The sequence below is a fragment of the Medicago sativa genome, chromosome 3, assembly GCF_051527215.1.
Source record: "Medicago sativa cultivar Bolivia chromosome 3, Bolivia_mono, whole genome shotgun sequence".
In the NCBI taxonomy this organism is placed as follows: domain Eukaryota; kingdom Viridiplantae; phylum Streptophyta; class Magnoliopsida; order Fabales; family Fabaceae; genus Medicago; species Medicago sativa.
In genome coordinates, this window is record NC_140751.1 from 49,631,528 (window position 1) to 49,654,945 (window position 23,418).

The 23,418-nt window shown below is 35.7% G+C and overlaps 1 long non-coding RNA gene and 1 pseudogene across 3 annotated transcripts; one reads left to right on the forward strand and one right to left on the reverse strand.

Moving 5' to 3' along the window:
- Nucleotides 1-1,650: 1,650 nt before the first annotated feature.
- On the reverse strand, nt 1,651-4,651 carry LOC146937965 (uncharacterized). Of its 2 annotated transcripts, XR_015031085.1 has the most exons (5): nt 4,248-4,651; nt 4,016-4,147; nt 3,741-3,910; nt 3,239-3,399; nt 1,651-1,887 (listed from the first exon to the last, which is right to left on the reverse strand). It is a non-coding gene; the product is annotated as an uncharacterized LOC146937965 (long non-coding RNA). The 2 variants fall into 2 exon arrangements; XR_015031084.1 differs by having other exon boundaries at nt 3,239-3,910.
- A 10,572-nt stretch (nt 4,652-15,223) lies between these two features.
- Nucleotides 15,224-17,847, forward strand: LOC146937966 (uncharacterized; annotated as a pseudogene). The gene has a single exon (XR_015031088.1). The product of XR_015031088.1 is annotated as an uncharacterized LOC146937966 (transcript).
- The last annotated feature ends 5,571 nt before the right edge of the window (nt 17,848-23,418 follow it).

A 23,418-nucleotide genomic window follows, 5' to 3' on the forward strand; every position in this document is an offset into this window, starting at 1 on the left:
AAAGGAGTTGAATATGAGGCAGAGAAGGTGGCTAGAATTGTTGAAGGATTATGATTTTGGTTTGAATTATCATCCGGGTAAAGCCAATGTGGTTGCAGATGCCTTGAGTAGGAAAACATTGCACATGTCGGCTATGATGGTGAAAGAATTTGAATTGCTAGAGCAGTTTAGAGACTTGAGTCTTGTTTGTGAATTGGCACCTCAGAGTGTGCAGTTGGGTATGTTGAAGATTAATGATGATTTCTTGAAGAGTATCAAGGAAGCACAGGAAGTTGATGTGAAATTTGTAGACTTGATGGTTGCTAGTAATCAGACTGCAGATGGTGATTTCCAGGTTGATGATCAAGGAGTGTTGAGATTCCGAGGCAGGATTTGTATCCCTGATAATAATGAATTGAAAAAGTTGATTTTAGAAGAAAGTCACAGAAGTAGCTTGAGTATCCATCCGGGAGCTACAAAGATGTATCATGACTTGAAGAAACTGTTTTGGTGGTCTGGATTGAAGCGTGATGTCGCGCAATTTGTTTATGCTTGTTTAACTTGTCAGAAATCGAAAGTTGAACATCAGAAGCCTGCTGGTTTGTTGACACCATTAGATGTGCCGGAATGGAAATGGGATAGCATCTCCATGGACTTTGTGACGAGTTTACCAAACACTCAAAGCGGGCATGATGCCATTTGGGTTGTTGTCGATAGATTGACGAAGTCGGCACACTTTATTCCGATTAATATCACCTATTCAGTAGCTCAGTTGGCGGAGATTTATATTCATAATATTGTGAAGTTGCATGGTGTCCCGTTGAGTATTGTGTCGGATAGAGATTCGAGGTTCACTTCGAGATTTTGGAAAAGCTTGCAAGAAGCTTTGGGCTCTCAATTGAAGTTGAGTTCAGCGTATCATCCGCAAACGGATGGTCAGTCAGAAAGAACGATTCAATCATTAGAAGACTTGTTGAGGGTGTGTGTACTTGAGCAAGGTGGAGCTTGGGACAGTCACCTACCATTGATAGAGTTCACGTACAACAATAGCTACCATTCAAGTATTGGTATGGCACCTTTCGAAGCTTTATATGGTCGAAGGTGTAGGACTCCTTTCTGTTGGTTTGAGTCGGGTGAAAGTATCGTGTTGGGACCTGAAATAGTTCAGCAGACTACGGAGAAGGTCAAGATGATAAGAGAGCATATGAAAGCGTCGCAGAGTCGACAGAAGAGCTATAATGACAAGCGTAGGAAGGACCTTGAGTTTCAAGAGGGTGACCATGTGTTCTTGAGAGTCACTCCTATGACCGGTGTGGGTCGTGCATTGAAGTCCAAGAAGTTGACTCCGAAGTTTATTGGTCCTTATCAAATATCTGAGAGAATTGGCACAGTGGCTTATAGAGTTGGTTTTCCACCACATCTTTCGAACTTGCATGATGTGTTTCATGTGTCGCAACTTCGGAAGTATGTAGCGGATTCTTCACATGTCATTCCTAGAGATGATGTGCAAGTTAGAGACAACCTTACGGTAGAAACTTTACCTTTGAGGATTGATGATCGCAAGGTGAAGACGTTGAGAGGCAAGGAGATACCTCTAGTGAGAGTTGTTTGGGGAGGAGCAACTGGTGAAAGTCTTACTTGGGAGTTGGAGTGTAACACCCATACTAGACGTATCTAGAAAGCCTAGCAAGTGCGTTAATTTAGTACTGGATACATTAAAAATTTACAACAATAAAACTTCGAATGAATATAAAAGACAACAAGGGCGTTCGTACAATGATAATACAACTTAACTTTTCTAAAACATCATAAAAGCATCCTTTAAAATCCACTCCATCCAGCTGCAAGTACGAACGAACACTTGTCGCATCATCCATTCGGCTACTGGCTTGCTAATCCACCTGATATCTGAAACAAAATAGGATTGGGATGAGACATAATGTCTCAGTGAGTTCCACCTAATCCTAGGCTAAAGGCAACCTCAAGGGGAAACCTACGGTCACCACGTGTCTACATTACAACCTGACGGTTGATTATACGTGTGTGGGGACTTGCATACTTAGACGGTTGTGCATACTAGGACCGTCATAATTCATCTTACTTGTTATAGGCTTACTATCATACGTGTCATGGCGGTCAAGGGATCCTAGGACCGCTAACTCAAGATACGTTAAACGCATCAAGACTTAACATAACATATTCATGACACAATCCTAAACCGGACGATTAGGGGAACCTAAGATCGTCATCGGCATAACATTCTTTACTTGATCTATTTCATATCTTATACTTGTCTAATAGCATCTCGTGCTATTGCTCATAAATATAATCTTACATAAATTCATTTCTTGCAACATAAACATAAATAAAGTCAGGGTCATACTTGGTTAGCGTTGAACAAACATTATTATCTGAGTTCATTTTACGGAGAGTCCCGGGTGGAGTAACCCCAAGAACAATCCCATACATGACCGATGTACGTACATCGGACTCCCTCGGTGTCGTGCGGGTCCCTTGCGGCTTGAACTGTTCCCCTTAGGTCGAGAACCTCTCGTATCCCCCTGGCGTGGATAACAAGAGACACGAACACCTACATCTTACTTACTCAGTGACATGCGGGTCCCTTACGGCTTAAATCGTTCCCATCATGAGAACCCCTTGAATCCATACATTCATGGATTGCAAGAGACATGTCACCTACATATTCATTTTTTTAATCATAAATCTTAATCTTAAACATATCATGAAAGGTTAAACATTTTCATGCTTACTTGTTGATTCTTACATATGTGAAGAGATTAATCATCAATTCACGTCTTAACATAATGCTTGATTATCTTAAACATATGCGAAGAGATTACACTTCGCGTCTTATCATATTTAGGATTCTTGCTTAACTTTCTTTGTGAAAAGATATCCAATCTCTCACATCCTAGCATAAATAATTCATGCTAACTATCTAGTTCTCGATAACTATATCGAGGCTCTAGTTCTTTCCCCTTTCTTATTTTATGCTACCCGGACATAATGAATATTATTCTCTCGCATGCCACGCTTTACCAACATATTAAATACTTGCTTTATTCTTAAGTAAATATATAAAAACATGTAAAACATCTTTTCAACAAGTATTCATGAGTTAGCAAGCATGGCATAATTTGGGTAACTAATCATAACATATAAAATTCCTAATATTCATATTATCCTCACAAGATAAAAACATAATCCCAAGGGTGCGAAAACTATCTATGGAACTCACCATAAAAGTTCTTGATTCTCTCAATATCTTTTGCCACAACTCAAAGCTCATATCATTGCTTTCCCTTCAACCCTCTTATCTTGCTCTTAGAAGCCTTATTTTCAGACCTCTGCTTCAGTCCTTGTCCATTCAATATAACTCACTTATGCAAAACCCGTACCCTGCAATATCCAGCATCAATGCCTTGACTTTAACAATTTAATTAAAATACCAAACGATATCGGTTTTGAGCAAACGACCACTCGTTGGAAAGCTTAGGGTGTCAGGATTCCAAATATAATTTTTGTTTTGAGGATTAACCATCCAATTTGTACAGTTTAACAAAAGAGTGGACATTGGTACAGAAACGAGACTGAAACTTTCCCCAAACTTGCAGGTAACTTTTCTCCTACTATACTTAATAGAATTTAATAATTCTTGTGTCTAAATTGTAGGGAATTTCGTTATCTATCCACAGCAATAACAACCACTCAATTCAGAGTTACATGGAAAGAGTTCTTACCATTTTAATGAAGCCCTGTTCCAAAATCCGCAGCCAAAATCCAGCAGAAAATAACAAACTTTAAACATGTTTTCCGAACTCGTTTCAAATCCGAATTATACAAAATTTGTGTCCGAACTATAGGGAATTGAATGACGAATCCAAAACTTCAGCAATCATTCAATTTCAAGCTACATAGAAATAGTTACGAATTAAAAACCAGAACTTGAGCTTACCACTATTTCATGAAATTCATCGATAATCAACCTCAAATTCAAAATTAATGAAACACTCACCTAGTTGATTAAGCAACAGCCCCAGCTTAAGCTCCAATTCCAACTTTTCTCTGCATCAAAAACCTAGCTTCCCTTGAACATCTCTTTATGAGCTTTAAGATGGAAAAATTGCTAACCCAAGCTTCTATATACCTCCATGATTATGTACAAACCACAACATAAGCTTGATCATTCAAGAATCCAACTTAATCAAAACCTTAACTTCATAAAGGAGAGAAGAATTGAAACTTACCTATTAATCCAAGCTTCTAGCACCATTGGAAAACTTACACAACTTGTTTCATGATTTGGAAATAGTTTGGAAAGGATTGATGGAAGAAGAAGAAGAAGAAGAAGAAGAAGAAGAAGAAGAAGGAAGAGAGGCGATGGAGAGTAGAGAGAAGGAGGAGATAAACTTTTCCAACCAAGAGAGAGAAAAGTTGGGAGAAAATGAGATATTTTGGGACAAATATCAAATAAATATCCTTTTGTGTGAAATTACCAAAATACCCTTTATCTTAAGCGTGTTAAATACGACTCTGAGACTTAGCTCGTATTTGACTGTCATCACTTGATAATGTTCTCCATAAACTTACTTTCCTTTATATTAATCTTATAGCACGATTGACGGTAATATTCCGACACTGACAGGCGGGATATTACATGGAGAGTAAGATGCAGGAGTCATATCCTGAGTTGTTTGCTTGAGGTAATATTTCGAGGACGAAATTCTATAAGTTGGGGAGAGTTGTAACGCCCCATTTTTATTTAATTATTTTTAGTAGATGTGTGAATATTTTTATATGACTTTATTTGATATATATATATATATATATATATATATATATATATATCTGTGTGTGTGTGTGTGTGTGATTTCATGTGAAATATATGTTTTGTGTGATTTTATGTGATATATGGTGTAATTCTATTTTATTATATGATTTATGGAGTTGTGTTTTATTTGAATGAATATTGTTTTATTATTTGAGGAAATAATATGAGAAATAGAAATAATATAGAATTATTATTTATTTTAATTAAAGGGAATTAAATAGTAATTATGTGAGTTTAGTGGGAGTTAAATGAAAAGAGGGGAGGTTATAGTTTTTGGGAGAAAAAAAGAAAGAAAAGGAGGCAGAAACATTTTCACGTAAAAACTTTAGAAACTGGTTTTGAGAGAAGGAAGAGGAAGCTAGGAGAAGAGCTAGGAAGAGAGAATCCAACCATTTTTGCTGTAGAATTTGCTGAGATAAGGTAAGAGTGGGATTCCTTTCACTAATAATATGTATAATTCTGAAATTTGATGAATTGTTGTGTTCTTGATTTTAGGGTTAGAAAGTTATGCTAGGTTGCTATAATGAAATGAATTATGTTGAGAATGCATGTTTTCTATGTTGTTTTGACTGCTATGTTTCCCATAGAACCTACAAACATTGTTGCAAATCATTTGGGGGTTTGGGTGATCAGAAATTGGGATTCATATTCTCTAATCTTAGGTATGTTTTCTGAAATTGGGTTTGGCAAAGGTTGCAGGTTGTGAGTTTTGGGGATTAGGGTAAATCATGCACACATAGCTGACACCTTTTCAACAAAAGGGTTAGATCCTCAACAAATCGAATCAATATCTCGGATACGATATATTGCCCATGAATGTTTGAGAGACCAATTCAGTGGTCCAAGGATAGTAACATCAACCCCACAAGCTGAACATGGAAAAAGGGGAAGGGGAAAAGAGAGGATTAGAAGAAAAGGTGGGGCAGGTAAACGATTGCGGAAGGATGGTGCGGTTCAATACAATGTCGTTAGTGACGACGAACAACCTGAATTCTATGGCACTGCTATTGATGTTGGCCAATTGCATCTAAGCCATATGGATAGAGAGATGGACAATCATGCACAATTATGTACCGTGGAAAGTGCAGTTAGTTCTGTCCATATGATTCATGCAGATGCCGATGCTGAGAATATGCACCTCTGCGATGCACACCTAAGTGTTGATCAATCTGATCTTGGTTATGAAGATGATGAAAACGATGATGATTTAGCTGCCGAATTTAACCATGATGATCTAAAGCAAGAAACTGATGAAGAAATAAAGGAAGAGCTTAACCATATGACTGGTGAGGAAAATATTGAGGAGCTACATGCAGCTACTGAGATTCATCAAGATCTACGGCCGTGTGATCATATCATGATAGATGACTCGCAGTTTTGTGATGTAAGTCACGATATCAACAACACAACACTTTCAGATGATGCAGATGTCGTCAATCACACACATTACAGTGACCCTGATGAGGTCGATCCACTAGAAATCAATCCAACAGAAGATTTTGTTAATTCTCAACTTTCTCATGTTAATGATATAAGTGAACCACCACCATCTGATATGGCAAAAATGGAAGTATCTCAACATTCTTCTATTGAAACTCATGGGGATATTTCACAGAAAGGTGATTGTAGTGTTGCTGTATAGAGTGCATACCTTACATTATTTGTAGAGAAGCAAAATGCAAATTTTTTTAGGCAGACTTAATTTTATGAGAGGTGATCATGCCCTGTATAGAGTGCATACCTTACATTATTTGTAGAGAAGCAAAATGCAAATTTTTTTAGGCAGACTTAATTTTATGAGAGGTGATCATGCCCTGTATAATTATTTATATTCATTTTTTGATGTGTCACTTGCATTTTCCTTACATTTTTTTTTGGTGGTGGCCGGGGTTCGAACCTCGTACCTTGCATATTTTATGCGTTGTCCATACCAACTGAGCTAAGCTCACGAGGACGCATTTTCCTTACTTTAGTATCTCATGCCCTGTATAATTAACAAAATCCCTTTCTATATATAATATATTGCCATTCAAAAAAAAAAAATTCCTTAATTAGTGTGTAGTGGATGATTTAGCAACAATCATTGCGTATTATAAAATTGAAATTGTATATTGAAATATTAATATGTTTTTAAATTGATTCAACAATTAATAATTTATTATGTATCCTATCATGTTGTTTTTAACACAGATCATGCTAACTTATCAAACATTAGATTAAACTATGATATTATTATGTGTCATTTATAGGGTTGCTTAAAACTTATCCCTGGCCCTCAAGACAAAAAAGGTCATGAAAACGAAAGTTGGGGTCTTTGGGTCCCAACATTTTTCACAATTTTATTTAGGGAAAATAATTTTTTGAAATAAAAGTTTTCATAATTTTTTTTATTTTCCTTTTTCTGGAAAAAAAGTGCCTAAAATTCCTTTATCTAGGTTCACTAAAATTGATAATTACAAATTGTAACCGAGACGGGTGTGTTTGGATTGAGGGTTTAGGAGGGGAAGGGAGGGGATGGTTTAATTTTCTTTTTTAAACTACGGACATTATAAAATGATTTTTAGAAAATTGAATTAACAATATGATAAATGATCAGATAATACTTCAAAACCACTTAATTAATTTTGAAAAAACATTTTACATTGATCGTAGTTTAAAAAATAAAAATGAACCCTCCCCTCCCTTCCCCTCCTAAACCCTCAATCCAAACACACCCTAAAATAAGTTCTCTTACGGAAAACATAAGGTTTAACAAATTGCTACCTACTCTCAACAACTCTGTTGGTTTTGCACCCACCATTTATGATATCTTACAACAGCTTGATGGGCAACAAAAGCAAGTGTTTGGGGTTACCTTATGGAGTTTGTGGAAACACAAAAATAATAAGTTATGGAATGACATAACAGAATCTGTCCAAACAATTTGCGAACGAGCAGGAAACCTTCTCACAGGTTGGAAAAATGCTCAAGTAACTAGGAATCAATGGGTCAGTCAGGTGGAAGTGAAGCATGAGACCAAGTGGACAAAGCCAGGCATAGGAAGGTATAAATGTAACGTTGATGCGCCTTTCTTTGAGTCATTGAACACGGTAGGAATAGGAATTTGCATTCGAGACGATGAAGGATGATATCTCTTAGCCAGGTCGGAATGGATTTCACCTTTGGTAGATATAGACTTGGGGGAAGCGTTAGGTATGTTCTCGGCTCTTCGATGGGTTCATGATCTTCAGTTGGTTAACATGGATTTTGAGACGGATTCCAAAACTATTGTTGACAGCATCTACGACAATAAGCAAGGCATTTCTTATTTTCATGCTATTATCAATGAATGTAGATACTTGCTTAGTTTTGACTTAGTAACCTCTGATGTGTGGTTTATTAGGAAACAGTCCAATGAAGTTGCCCATAGCTTAGCTAGGGACGCTCCATATCATGCTAGTTTCGATGCTTTTATTCGAATTCCATCTTGTATCTCAACAATTATTATGAATGAAATGCACTAAATTTACTCTTGTCAAAAACAGGAGTGAGCTTTGGAATTTGTGGCATATTTGACGGTTCTAGATATAATACGTGTATTCTACTGTCTCTTTTCATTGTCACTAAATGGGTTCAAATGTTGATCATTATATTCTCATTAAAATCAAAATGGACGAAAAGATCCGGATAATTTCTTTTGGAGAGCTCTTTAATTATTTATATAAATATTTCAAAAGAAAATAATTAAGTTTTCCAAATCACTTTTCCAAGCCTTCTTGTTTGGATATTTCCCATTTTTTTCTTGCTTTTTTCTTGTTTTCCAAATCAATAAATTGTGGAAACTTCAAGACAATTTTAAAATATGAGGTTCATAGAAATTCTACTAGTCTAAGTCTTCATTTCTTTTACAAAGTCTTTTTGTTTGGAGGTATTTCATTTTTGTGGTAATCAAAATCCCATTTGGATCAACATGGGATATATCGTGTCAATCACAACCATATGTAAAACAATATAAATTGTTTACAATTTTCAAATGATTTTTTAATGAATTTTAACGGATCATTAATAAAGATAATAAAGGTTTAGTTAATATGCATATCTCTAAACTATATGAGAATTTTTAAATAGACCTCTAAACTAAAACATGTGTAATCATATATATTCCTAAACCATGTTATAACCACTTTTTTTTACATTAAAGGATGATTAGCTCATGGACGCCTGTATATAATAATATGCATGTCAGTTTAGTGTTGACAAATTATAGTGGTTTAACAGAAACACCTAATTGAAAATTATAAAATAGTTTAGGAATATGGTTACATATATTTTAGTTAAGAACTTATTTAAAAAATTTCAAATAGTTTAGGGATCTGCATATTAATTAAACCTATAATAAATTGACAAACTTTTTTTGAGTTATTCAAATTCAATCCAGAAAAAACGTGGGTAATGAAGTTCAAAATTATTGTTTTGATATATTGTGAATGAGTTGCAATCCCAGAAACTCCTCTTTACATCTGCAAGGTTTTTCTGATGCTGATTGGGCAGGGTGTCCTGACACCAGAAGATCTATTAGTGGCCAGTGTTTCTTTCTCGGACATTCCTTAATCTCTTGGAGAACCAAGAAACAATTGACTGTATCCAGATCCTCTTCAGAGGCTGAATATAGGGCTCTAGCTTCTGCAGCTTGTGAACTGCAGTGGCTCCTTTACTTGCTCAGAGATTTACATGTTACATGTCACAAACCTTCAGTGTTGTTTTGTGATAATCAAAGTGCTCTCCATATTGCTGCTAATCCGGTTTTTCATGAAAGAACCAAACATTTGGACATTGATTGTCACATTGTAAGAGAAAAGCTTCAAGCTGGTATTTTAAAGCTTTTGCCTGTGACTTCCAAAGATCAGTTAGCAGATTTCTTCACCAAGCCTTTGCTGCCTCAACCTTTTGGCCTTTTATTATCCAAGCTGGGCTTGCTAGACCTCTATCAACCTCCACCTTGTGGGGGGCTATTACATAATGAATGTGAAGATGATAACTTGGAGCGCAAGCTAACTCACAACAAGGATGAAGCTGATAACTTGGACAGCAAGAAAGGAACTCAAGCTTAGTGATTAGGGTTTATTAGATACAGTCATCATATGTTTACTGTGATGCACCCTATTTCATGTATAAATAAGCTTGTAATCATTTACCAATTAATGAGAATTTGATACTTCATTCATTTGTTTTCTACTTGATAATACTTGTTTCAATGCAGCTTCCAGATACTTGATCCTCATCTTGATCGATTGTCGCTCTCCAGTCCACATCTAGCATGAAATCTCTGTATTTTGTTCTTATTATATAATTCCATTTATAGCTTAGACCAATTGCATTTGCTTCATATTTTATCAGGTGATTATGATTTATGCATGCGACAGATCTGGCATGGCACTGTTAATCAAATCATGGATATAATTTTCCTAACAGAGTAAGTATTGTAATATCAATAATTAAGAGCAGTATAACTAAGATGAGGTCATATGTGACTAAACTACTAGTTGCACTCATTTTTTCAACTATTCTTGGGACAGTCTAGCTCATGTTATATATCAGTTTATGCAGATAGTTGCTTAATAAGATTTTGTTTTGAAACTTTACATTACATCTAGATGCCATATGAAATTTGATTTGCATTACAGAAGCCTCTAAAATAAACTGGATTGGAAATTAGAGAGATGATACAAGAATTAGTTATCTACTCTAGTTTCTAAATTTGATTTGCATTACAGAAGCCTTATGTTAAATATATTTGGATAGTCTCTAAAAGGTACTCCCTCCGTTTCAAAATGAGTGTCGTTTTAGGTGTTTACACACATATTAAGAAATGCAATGATTAAGAGAAAGATAATGGTTATTTTACCAAATTATCCTTATTAACTATTGGTTAGTTTTAAAAGTAATACTTTGGAAGTCGTGTGCAGAGTATTAATTGGAGGGTACAATTGAAAAGAAAAAGTTATTATTGCATTGGAAACTGAAAGCGACACTCATTTTGAAACAATTTTTTTTCGCTAAAGCGACACTCATTTTGAAACGGAGGGAGTAATTAGTTATCTACTCTACTTTACAGTGATGATACAGGTACAATCTTAAAACTAAAATTAATATTAGAGAGATGATAACAAATGCTTAAAGTTGCTTCTTGTTACCTCTCAAGCCCAAGTTGCAGATTTATTCACCAAGGCTTTATTACCTCAACCTTTTCACACTCTCTTATCCAAGTTGGGATTGGTTGACATTTACCAACCTCCAACTTGTGGGAGGCTATTGCTATTATGAAACATGGCATCCATGGAAGGAATAAGAGAAATAGATCAAAGTTTTGTGTATTGATGAAAACTGAATATTGCAAATGAGAAAGTTACAATAAAAGAGTACATCAAGGCCTATTTATCGGCATCCACTAACTAGTAACTAACACTTCTTATCACTAGTTCTAACTAACTTCAGACTTGGCTATTAAGTAACAATTACACCAACTGCTAACTATCATTATCCTTAATAGCCTCCCTCAAAATCAAGGTAAGAGAACTCTTAGCTTGAGTTTGGATTACAAAGTTAACACCAAACAGAGGAAATTAAAATGCAGAAGTATTTGACAACCAAAAGGATAGTAGTTGATGTGCATAAGATGACTGATGCAAAGCTGCACACCATAAGAGAAGACTTCCAATCAAACCACTTGTTTCCTCCAACAGAAACATCTTGCAAAATCTGCACTCCAACTACTAACCAAAAACAACTTTCCAGCAGATGTATAACCTCAATAATACTTCAAATGTATAGAAGCAAAACAAGTTTCTGCAAGTATGAATAACCACTCCAGAACAGGGAGGTACCAATGGTGTAGGCAAGGAAAACATAGCACTCACAAACTACAAATACCAACATCACTAGCAGAACCTTGTGCTACTAAAACCCAAAAAAAAATCTGAACTCAGGCAGTGAACTAATAAAAAAAAAACATACAGCAAAATGCTTAACCATTAAGCAGAAGCCAAAACTATAGGCTTAACCACTTAACAGAAGCTACCAACAACAAAGCCATCAAAGGGCGACATGCTTAACCACCATAGGGCAGAAGCTATTATCATCAATTCATAAGGCAAAAGCTTAACCACCAAGCAAAAACTATACTCAAAGTTTAACCACTTGACAGAAGCACAACAACAAGCTTAACCACCTATCAAAGGCAGAAGCAATCATCAAGAAAATATATCAACGCTTAACCATCAATGGAAGAAGTGTCACACTTAACAACCATTGACATAAACTACCATAAATGCTTAACCATCTATGACAGAAGCATCATGCTTAACCATCATAGACAGAAGCTCACCACAAAGCCAATAAAGCTACTCAATAACAAAAGAGACAAAAATGCCAACAAAGAACTGATATGTACTAGAAGCCTCATCAAATGTCAGCTGAGCACATAATCTTTTGAGCAAGAACTTGCACATGTCTTCAGCCCATTGATCTCAGAACACTAAACACATGATTGCTCAGCCAAACAGCAGTGACAAACTATAACAGTCCCACTAAAAGATGTAATAGCAGCAGTAGCATATCATAAAACTCAAAACTGTCTTCAATTTTTCACAATTGCAAACGGAAGCCAAAGGCATAAAATGTAGGAGAAGCTACCAAGATGGTCAATAATTTCCAAACATGAGTAGAACCCTCACACAGAAGTGGATGAAAAGAGCTTACATATCTGAACCCAGGCTTGCCAAATTTCAACACATTGAGGAAGCAATATACCAAAAATTAACACAATTATGCATCCAAAAACACTGATGTAGAAAACCAGCTCAAAGATGGACCTTCAGGCCAAAGTAATCTTCATAGAAAAGAAATTACGCAGAACACTGCAACACAAACTTCAGCAACGATCCAGGAACCAAGTATGAGGCAACAACATGCATTATCTTTGTCCAGGTAACCAACCAAGGAAGCCTCATACAAATCTTCAAACATATAGAGTGCAGTAGACGAGTTTTACAACAGCTTAGAAGCAATAAGCTATAAACGTCAGTTGCACCAAGAACTGCAGCTATCAAACTGAATAAACGCCAACATGTTTTCATTGAGGAATTTGCACAAACACCTTGTGATCACAGTGCTGCAGAAGCAAACGCTTCAATCCACACCAACACCATAGACAACCGAATCAAAGGCTAGAAACCAATGATTCTCTCCACCGAACACAAAAGGGAAATTGATGATTCACTAAAAACGTGTACATTAACCAAGAAATTGATCAAGAACATCAAATCGGATAATCCGTTTTGCAAAGGAAAAACGAATCACGGTGAAACAGGTAAAAAAAACAGAGAACGAAGAAACTCCACCAAACCGTCAATTTCAATTGTGAAATTGAATCGGAATTTGTGAAATGGAACAGAAAATGTTGTTGATTTGATAAACTGAAAATGTGATCAAAAACTGAATCACAAACCCTAAGAATTGGGAAAAATTGATGAAAACGAAATTGAACCAAATTGCGAACAGAATCGTAAAGGATAAGACATGAGAAACAGAATTGAGATACGAATCGTAGACGAAAACGATCGAAATCAAAACGATTACAATCAGATAGAAAAACGAAAAATGAAATACAGTGAGAAGAAACAAAATCGATCAAAAACTGATCAAGAAAGTGAAATCGAAATTGAATCATGAATTGGATTCCAATAGAGAAATCTAAACCGAATCCAAAAATGGAAAGAAGAATGACACAAACGAACGTAACTGATACAGGAAACAATGAATAAGAAAGGAAGGACAGAAAAGGAAACGGAAGATGAGAAAATTGAATTTTCTCGAGAAAATGCAGCGGAAAATCCTTCAAGGTGGATACCAACCAGGCTCTGATACCATATTACGAAACATGGCATCCATGGAAGGAATGAGAGAAATAGATCAAAGTTTTGTGTATTGATGAAAACTGAATATTGCAAATGAGAAAGTTACAATAAAAGAGTACATCAAGGCCTATTTATAGGCATCCACTAACTAGTAACTATTTTTTTTCTTTCCTATTTTAACCATTCGATCACTTTTAGTGAAGGCCTATTTTAACCATTCGATCACTTTGGATAAAAAATAAACCATTGAATTATGAAGCTCTCCAAGAGTAGGAAAGAAAAATATGTTAATGAAGCATTATTAGATCTAGTAGAGCTTCAAAATCCAATGATTTATTTTTTTTACAAAAAATGTTCAATGGGTAATATTAAAAACTTAATGAAGTCTTTTATGGACCACCTAAAATAAAACATAATTTATTTCATAAAAAAAAATTGTATTAATATTTAATAAAATTTAAACAAGTCAAAGTTCAACTGCCAATGTATAGAAATGTAACTGGTTTTTGTGGAGAAAGTTGATTACTTTTTTATTAGTTTAAGGGTTAATATATGTTTAACCTATGTAATATTAATGATTTCCGGTTTACCCTCCTATAAAAAAATTTGTTTAGATTCCAACCCTGTAATTTGAAGATTTTTGGTTTTGGACCTTCATGAATTTTGATTGTACAAAATTGACAATATGACAGGGGGTAAACCGAAATTCTCTCAAATTACAGAGGGCGAAAGTACCTTATATTTTGTAATTGATGCCATGAAGATCCAAAATCAAAAAGTCTTCAAATTACAAGGTTGGAATCTAAATTATTTTTTTTACGGGGGTAAACCAGAAATCGCAATTATTACAGGGGCTAAACATATATTAACCCTTAGTTTAAATATTAATTTATGCAGTATGGCGGAATAATATTTAAATATTAGTTCTAAAGTAAGAAGTAAACATGCAAAAACACTTAATTATGCCAATTGTGCCTTAGTGTTTGACAACAAAGTATCTGCTATTATTTTCTCTTATGAACTGAATTGTGCTCCTCTCGCTTTGTTATGCTACGCTAGATTGCGCAAGTCCACTTATTAGGGAATATGAGATATAATCAACATTTTGCTTCCTCCAAATCTAAAATATGTTATGTGAAGACGTCATCTGAATTTATTTGCATTAGCAAGGAAAAGCCGATATTGTTTTATCGTATCTAAGATAATGCAGGCAGCAACTGCTCGGTCTGATTGGCTTAATGGTAGACGAGAGAATGAAGACGGACCAGTTCGACAAGCTAATTTGTGCTGGAGAGAGCTTCATCAGGGTGGTTAACTTGTAATGTGGATGCAGGAATGGATAGCAGTATTGGAACCACCAGTATGGGTGCATGCCTACGACAAACTACACATAACGGTGCATTCCAAGTCTTTCCTACTTTTTCAAAGTCTTACTTTTAATTTGGAGCTATTTAATTTTTCTATCAATCAGACCCCATGCTGTCCACTTACGTACATTTTTCAAACTTTCCCATGTGCCAACATCTTATATAACCACACTAGCAAGAATCTCTTAACAAGTCACAATCCCATTTGAATTAGATCTTCTTCTCTGATTCAAACAATTATTCATGATGACCATTCTTACTTCACAAATATCACTTCTTTTGCTTCTACTTTTATCTATAACAACATTCCACAAAACCATTTGCAGCAATCACACAGTGGTTCGATGCAATGAGAAAGATCGCGAGACACTATTAACCTTCAAACAGGGCATCAATGATAGTTTTGGTCTGATATCAACATGGTCAACAGAAAAAGATTGTTGTGTTTGGGAAGGAGTCCTTTGCGACAATATTACAAACAAAGTTACAGACGTTGATCTCTACAACAATCATTTTACAGGTGAGATGAATCTTTGTATTTTAGAACTTGAGTTTCTCAGTTACTTGGATTTGAGAGATAATGAATTTGATGTGATAAGAATTCCATCCATTCAACACAACATCACACATTCCTCTAAACTTGTCTACCTTGCCTTATCCCCCCTCAACAGTTATACCCTACACATGGATAATCTTGGTTGGCTTTCTCCACATTCTTCCTTGAAATATCTCAACCTCAGTGGAATTGAACTTCATAAGGAAACCAATTGGCTTCAAATAGTGAATAAACTTCCTTCATTGTTAGAATTACAGTTGAGTGATTGTAACCTGAACAACTTCCCATCTGTTGAGTATTTGAATTTGTCTTCAATTGTAACTCTTGATCTTTCTGACAACAACTTCACCTCTCATTTACCAAATGGGTTATTTAATCTCACCAAAGATCTCACCTATCTTGACCTTCGGGGAAGCAATATACATGGTGAGATACCTTCAAGCTTGCTAAACCTTCAAAATTCGACAGACCTTTATCTCTCTTATAACCAAATACAAGGATCAGTTCCAGTAGAAATAGGCCAACTTGCCCATATTCAACACCTTGATCTCTCTGAAAACCAACTACAAGGATCTATTCCTTCAACTCTAGGAAATCTCTCATCCTTAATTTCCTTATCCATTGGCGCTAATAATTTCTCTGGTGAAATTTCAAATTTAACTTTTTCCAAACTCTCTACTTTAGATTCACTAGTCATGAGTAATTCAAGTTTTGTATTCCAATTTGATTTGGATTGGGTTCCTCCTTTTCAACTCTCTTACCTTTTATTGAGTAATACAAATCAAGGCCCAAACTTTCCATCTTGGATATATACACAGAAGTCACTGTCATATCTAGACTTATCGAGCTTGGGAATTTCATCTATAGAGTTCTCAAGACTTATAGAAAGAATACCCGATGGACTTATTTTGTCAAACAATTCGATTGCTGAAGACATATCTAACCTTACACTAAATTGTTCCGAGTTATTTTTGGATCATAATAATTTCACAGGAGGACTCACAAACATATCACCAATGGCTTCTTGGGTTGATTTGTCTTACAACTCCTTCTCAGGATCAATTCCACATAGTTGGAAAAACTTGAAAGAACTGAGAGTCATGAACCTCTGGCGTAATAGGTTGTCTGGGGAACTTCCATTGTACTTCTCTAACTTGAAACAATTGCAGACCATGAACTTAGCAGAAAATGAATTTTCTGGAACCATACCAATCAAGATGTCACAAAACTTACAAGTGGTCATATTGAGAGCTAATAAATTTGAAGGGACTATTCCACCACAACTATTCAATCTCTCTTATTTGATTCACTTAGACCTTGCACATAACAAACTTTCCGGTTCTATGCCAAAGTGTATCTACAACTTGACTGATATGGTTACTATTCATGAAACTCCTATGTATTTTACCACAATTGAGTTGTTTACAAAAGGTCAACATTACGTTTTGAAAATCCAACGAGAAAGGCGAACTATTGACCTTTCAGCCAATAGCTTGTCTGGAGAAATGCCATTGGAATTGTTTCGGCTTGTTCAAGTTCAAACGTTAAACTTATCTCACAATAATTTTGTTGGAACAATACCGAAGACGATTGGAGGCATGAAAAATATGGAATCTCTCGACCTTTCTAATAACAAGTTTTTTGGTGAAATTCCTCAGGGCATGTCTCTTTTAACCTTTTTGGGTTATTTGAATTTATCATATAATAATTTTGACGGAAGAATCCCGATCGGAACACAACTTCAAAGTTTTAATGCATCGAGCTACATTGGCAATCCTAAACTATGTGGAGCTCCTCTTAATAACTGTACAACGGAAGAAGAAAATCCTGGAAATGCAGAGAATGAAGATGATGAATCTATAAGAGAGTCATTGTATTTAGGAATGGGAGTGGGATTTGCAGTAGGTTTCTGGGGGATCTGTGGTTCTATGTTTCTTATTTAGGAAATGGAGGCATGCGTACTTTCTGTTAGTTGATAGAGTGGGTGACTATCTCTATGTTACTTTGATCGTAAAGTTAAATAGATTTCGCCGAAACTGAGCTCCTGCTAGTTAAGGTTAGTTAAACCTACCTCACAGTTTCATTGATTAGACTACAGAGTATTTTATCATTCATAATTCACTGATTAGTTGATAGAGTAATTTGTTCTATTGTATAATTCCATCTAAAAGTTATATCAACTGCATTTGCTTCATATTTTATCAGGTGATTATGCATGTGACGATTGGGCATTATTAATGTTAATCTAATCGTGGACATAATTGTCGATACCAGCAATTAAGGGCCTGTTTTATCTTGGTTTTCGGGTGTCAAACATTGATTACGTTTGAACCTTTTAAACCGGTGATATCTTATTTTTTCTTGGGAAGGGAAAAAGTAAGCAAAACCCTTGAGAATCGAGGTCCGGGAGTTGTTTTCGCTACGGGAAGGTGTTAGGCACCCATAACGACTATAGTAACCTATAGGAACCGTCTTTAATTTCTACGCGCGCGCTTTATTTTTAAATGCTATTTGAAAATGTTTATTTATACCTAAGAGTTGCTAAATGAAGAATTGGAGGGAGAAGAATGTTTTTGGATTTTTATTTTAGTTGAATTGAAGGAATTTTGTTCCTTGCCTACGTACCCGATTAAGGGATCAAATCCACCGTAGTTCTCTCTCAAAAAATGTTTTTGTTTTTGTTGGTTGATTTTAAGTTTGAAAATGGATTTTGGAAGAATAGAAAGAGGCCTCAAGGGCATGAGATTAGGAAATAGTGAGGTTGGATTAGTGAATTGCAAAATGTGGTCTAAGTTTGATTATTTTCATTGAAATTTGATTAAGAAAATGGAAAAGAAAATACAATGGGATATTGGATCCCAAGGTTTATTTGGAAAAGATTTGAGTGAAGTTGTTCATATTCGTTTGGAAAGTTGGTTTTTTTCTAAGTATAAATCCTAGGCATTCATCTAAACATACAATCCTAAACATACATCTAAACATGCATATTCTAGCTATATAGTGATGTGTGTGCATGTGTCGGTGCTTGTGTCGGTGTACATCTTTAGAGTCCATTGTCCTTTACATTATACCCTAGATACATTCTATGGCCTCTTTGCCAAGAAATTAAAAGCATGAAAGTAAAATATTACAAAAAGCTCCTAAATGTTTACATTCTAACTTTTACATGGAATTTAAAGTGTAAAAAAATAAAGCTAAGGACACAAGATAGAAACAAGGGGTTAGTAACACCAAATGTAATGAAGAAAACAATAAGGCAAAAGAACACTAAACAAATGCAAAGAAACCAAAGATAAAGGGGTAAGATATACTAAGAACTAATCACAACACTTCAAGAGGCACATGACTTATAATTTCCACATTATTGCAATTTTTAAATGGGTTTTAATGCAGCAAAAATGTGAGAATTAGAGGTCCATGCTCCAATTATAAGGTCATGATTCATTCCTAGATATATCTAACGTTTTATTTTCGCAAACAATCATTAATATGTCTTGCAAAGCAAGTGACTAATCACAACACATTAACATCCAATGAAAATACATCAAATATGGAGGTAAGCTCATCACAAATTCACACATCGTCAATCACGAACATGCATCAAGAATTGGAGTCAAGATCATGCAATTTTTCATAAGCTTTAAACACTATGCATCGCAAATGAGCAAGGAAGGCATCGCATTATTTTTTATCAATTTCTGGTATGCAAAATCACAAAAAAGAATATTGATCATCCAAAACAAAAGCAATAGAGCTCACAATATTTTCAAGAGATTTTTAGCAAGATCTTTCAACAAAAAATTTATCAAGAATTAAAAGAAATGCATTTGACAAAAGACGAATATTTTTCACATATCTTCAGTACTTATCATGCAAGAACCATCAAGAAATGATCAAAAAAATCAACAAGAAAAACAATAGGAAGTGATTTGGAATTTTTCAAGAAGCTTTAGCCATCACAGGGGTGTAAAAACACAATCAGCGCAAGAAAATAGCAAAGAAAACACAAGCAAAAAGAAATGCTGGGCAAACAGAGGCCCAAGCCCACAGAGAGGCTTCAGGAGCCGCATGATTCATCACATAACCAGGACAGAGAGGGAGCATGATAATATGGTGGACGGCATGCATGGAATAAAATGGAACAACCACAACTTAAAACAACAACACGTGAAAGAAAGCTCACTAGCCAATCTCCTTCTCTCTCTAACGTGTTATTCTCTCTTCCCTCTCTCTAAACATTTCTGGAAAACAAAGAACATGAAGATGATCTTCATCTTCAACCTTACACCGGCGCGGTGGCCGGCCACCCAAAGGTGGCGGCGCCGCCGCCGGAATAACACGAAGATGCTCCGATTCAAAAAATTTTTGTAGTTTCACACATCCTTTTTCTTCCTAAGCACAAATCCGAAACTATTTTTTTCAAAAACACACACATATGGCCGAGATCTAACTTCAAAGATTCGAACAAAAAACACATACAAAGTTTCAAAAGAAAGAAATCAAGTCATTACCTCTTGTTAAATTCGGAGGTTCAAGCTACAAGGAAGACTTCAAGTTCATTCCTCCCTCTTCTTGTTCTTGCTCGCGAAACAATCTGGCTCCCTTTCACCGTTTCATGCTGCTGTTCTTCACGTTTTGATCTCACAATTCCGATACTCTTCTCTTCACGATCGGTTTCACATGCTTCATTTCCGCGTTTTTCGACTCTCGACTTGATTCCACCCTTATCCGATCCGGTTCACCACGTTCTGAGGATTGTTCCAGCTCAGGTACGACGGAGAATGATTTCGAATTGTTGTCGATGCAGATTAGAACTTGCGCTTGTTGTGATTTGGTTTGGGAGGATTATTGTGTTTTGAATCGTTTTTTGAAGAATCTGTAAACTGGTGATGGATTTGTGAAGTTCGGAGGTTGTTAAGGATGAAGAAGGTGGTGGTTGAAGGTAGTTGTGGTGGTTTAGGGTGGTTGAGTGGTGGTTATGGAGTTAGTTAGGGTGGTTTTGGTGGTGGTGAAAGTTTGTTAGAGGAGAGAGAAAGTGAGGGAAAAAAATAATTATGAATTTTGTGATTTTTGTGAAAAAAGATTGAAAAAAATAAAATTGGTGTAAAAAATGATTAGTTGAATGAACCTTGACCAACTTTGACCTATTTATAGGTGATGTGGAAATGCTTGGACCAATGGGAGCGGGACATGTGGCACTTGACTTGTAACAAACCTTGACTTTGACTTAAAAAAGGATTAAAATGCAAATAACAAAAGTACGAGGACTAAAATGAAAATTAAACTAAAATTGAATTGAAGAAGTAAATTGAAAATTAACGTAAAGCGAGATGATTAAAAACAACGAAGCAGACAAGAGTGTTTATGTGAAATGACCAAAACGCCCCTAGGGACTAAAACGACTAAAAACGACTCAAATGCAAATTTAAAATGGATTTTTAACAGAGAAATGAAACAAAGACTTATACAAGCAAAATTAAAAGACTCAGAGACAATTTTTAGGATTTAAACAGTGACTTGACACTTGAAATGACCAAAATGCCCCTAGGGGCAAAACTGACCTAAAATGACTTCAAATGCAACTTTTGAAATGGATTTTGACATAGAATTGAAGCAAGGGCTTATTCAGACTATTTGAAAGGACTCAAACAAAATTTTGAAAGACTGAGAGAAAATTGACATAGGAAATGACTAAAATACCCTTACATGTAAATTTTGCAAATAACATTGAAATAAAATGCAGAGAAAGATGTAATTGATCAGAGACAGTTCAAATGACTTAAAATGCAAGAAAAGGAGAAATTGATTAGTATTTTTAGGTCCAAAATTAGGGTATAACAGCTGCCCCTATTTAAGTTTCTTTGTCCGGAGAGTCAAGAGACGAAGTCTTAGAGTTGACGGGACGAAGATACTTAAATATTAACATTTGCACTGTTTTTGGACATAAAAATACGCTTTCAGATTTTCAAAAACATGAATGCCATGCAACATTTCATTTATGAATGCAAGACAATCGAACCGGAATCTACGGGCTGTGTCACACCACCAAGGGATTTATAGACATCAAGGTAGAAAGAACGGGCAACAAAATACACTTTCAGATTTTCAAACAAACACGAATGCCATGCAACATTTCATTTATGAATGCAAGACAATCGAACCGGAATCTACGGGCTGTGTCACACCACCAAGGGATTTATAGACATCAAGGTAGAAAGAACGGGCAACAACTAGACAGGTACAAGCTGTTCTTTGGATCGAACTTGCCACTTGACCGAGAGATACAAACAAGAGACGGGTACAAGCTGTTCTTTGGATCGAACTTGCCACTTGACCGAGAGAATACAAACAAAAGATAGGTACAAGCTGTTCTTTGGATCGAACTTGCCACTTGACCGGAAACATAGTCAAAAGGTAGATACAAGCTGTTCTTTGGATCGAACTTGCCACTTGATCAATACCACAACATGTAAGTTGGTGCAAACTGTTCTTTGGATCGAACTTGCCGTTTGACCGATAACAAAACATAAGCAAAGGGTTCAAACTGTTCTTTGGATCGAACTTGCCGTTTGACCGGAAACATAGACATATACGCAGGTACAAGTGGTTCTTTTTGAATTGAACCTGGCACTTGACCAGTAACAAGATACAAATTGAGAGTCTGGTTTAACAAGATACCAATTGAGGGTAAATTGTCATTGACCCGATTTGCAAATAGACATGACCATTTTTGTTGGCCCAAGAGTAAATTGACATTGATTTGAGTTGAAAATTGACATTGACATTGACATTGACATTAGATATTGACATTGACATTGAAATTGACATTGACATTGGCTTGGCAATTGAAATTATCATTGACATTGACATTGGCTTGGCAATTAAAATTGACATTGACATTGACATTGACATTGACATTGGTTTGGCAATTGAAATTGATATTGACATTTGACATTGACATTTGACATTGACATTGACATTGACATTAGCATTGACATTTAACATTGACATTTGACATTGACATCTGACATTTGACATTGACATTGGCATTTGCATTTAACATTGACATTGGCATTGGATATTTGACATTGACATTTAACATTGACATTTGACATTGGCATTTAACATTGACATTTGACATTGACATTTGACATTGACATTGACATTGGCATTTGACATTAACATTTGACATTTGACATTTAACATTGATATTTGACATTGACATTTAACATTGACATTTGACATTTGACATTTGACATTGACATTGACATTGAATTTGACAGTTGACAGTTGGATATGCAACATGTATGTATGGTATAGCAAGATTATTGGATGTATGAGCACATAAAATGCATGATTATGCATGTATGAATGCTTGAAATGCATGATTGGCTTGTAATTTGACAGAGAAAGTTTCACAGAGATAGACAAAACATTGGAAGATTGGGCACGTAGTGGCTCGTGCTGCGACATATTCACAGGGGAAAACCTCTTTGGGGAGACCGTCGTTGAGAGACGTATCGAAACCATGGCTGAGGGCAGTAAAACTTGTAGAGGAGGGACCCTTGGAAAGTCCTTGGATACAGGTCGCCGTTGCTAGGCGTGTCAGTGCTGGGTAAACATTGGATGTTCGCATCTGTGGTCAATGCTTTTATATTCTTTTCATTCTTTTCATTTTTCAACCCCACTTTTGCCTGAACCGCCCTTTCGGGTTTTCGATTCACCGGGGAATAAGTATTCTTTTCACTGCCCCATTTTTGCCTGAATTGC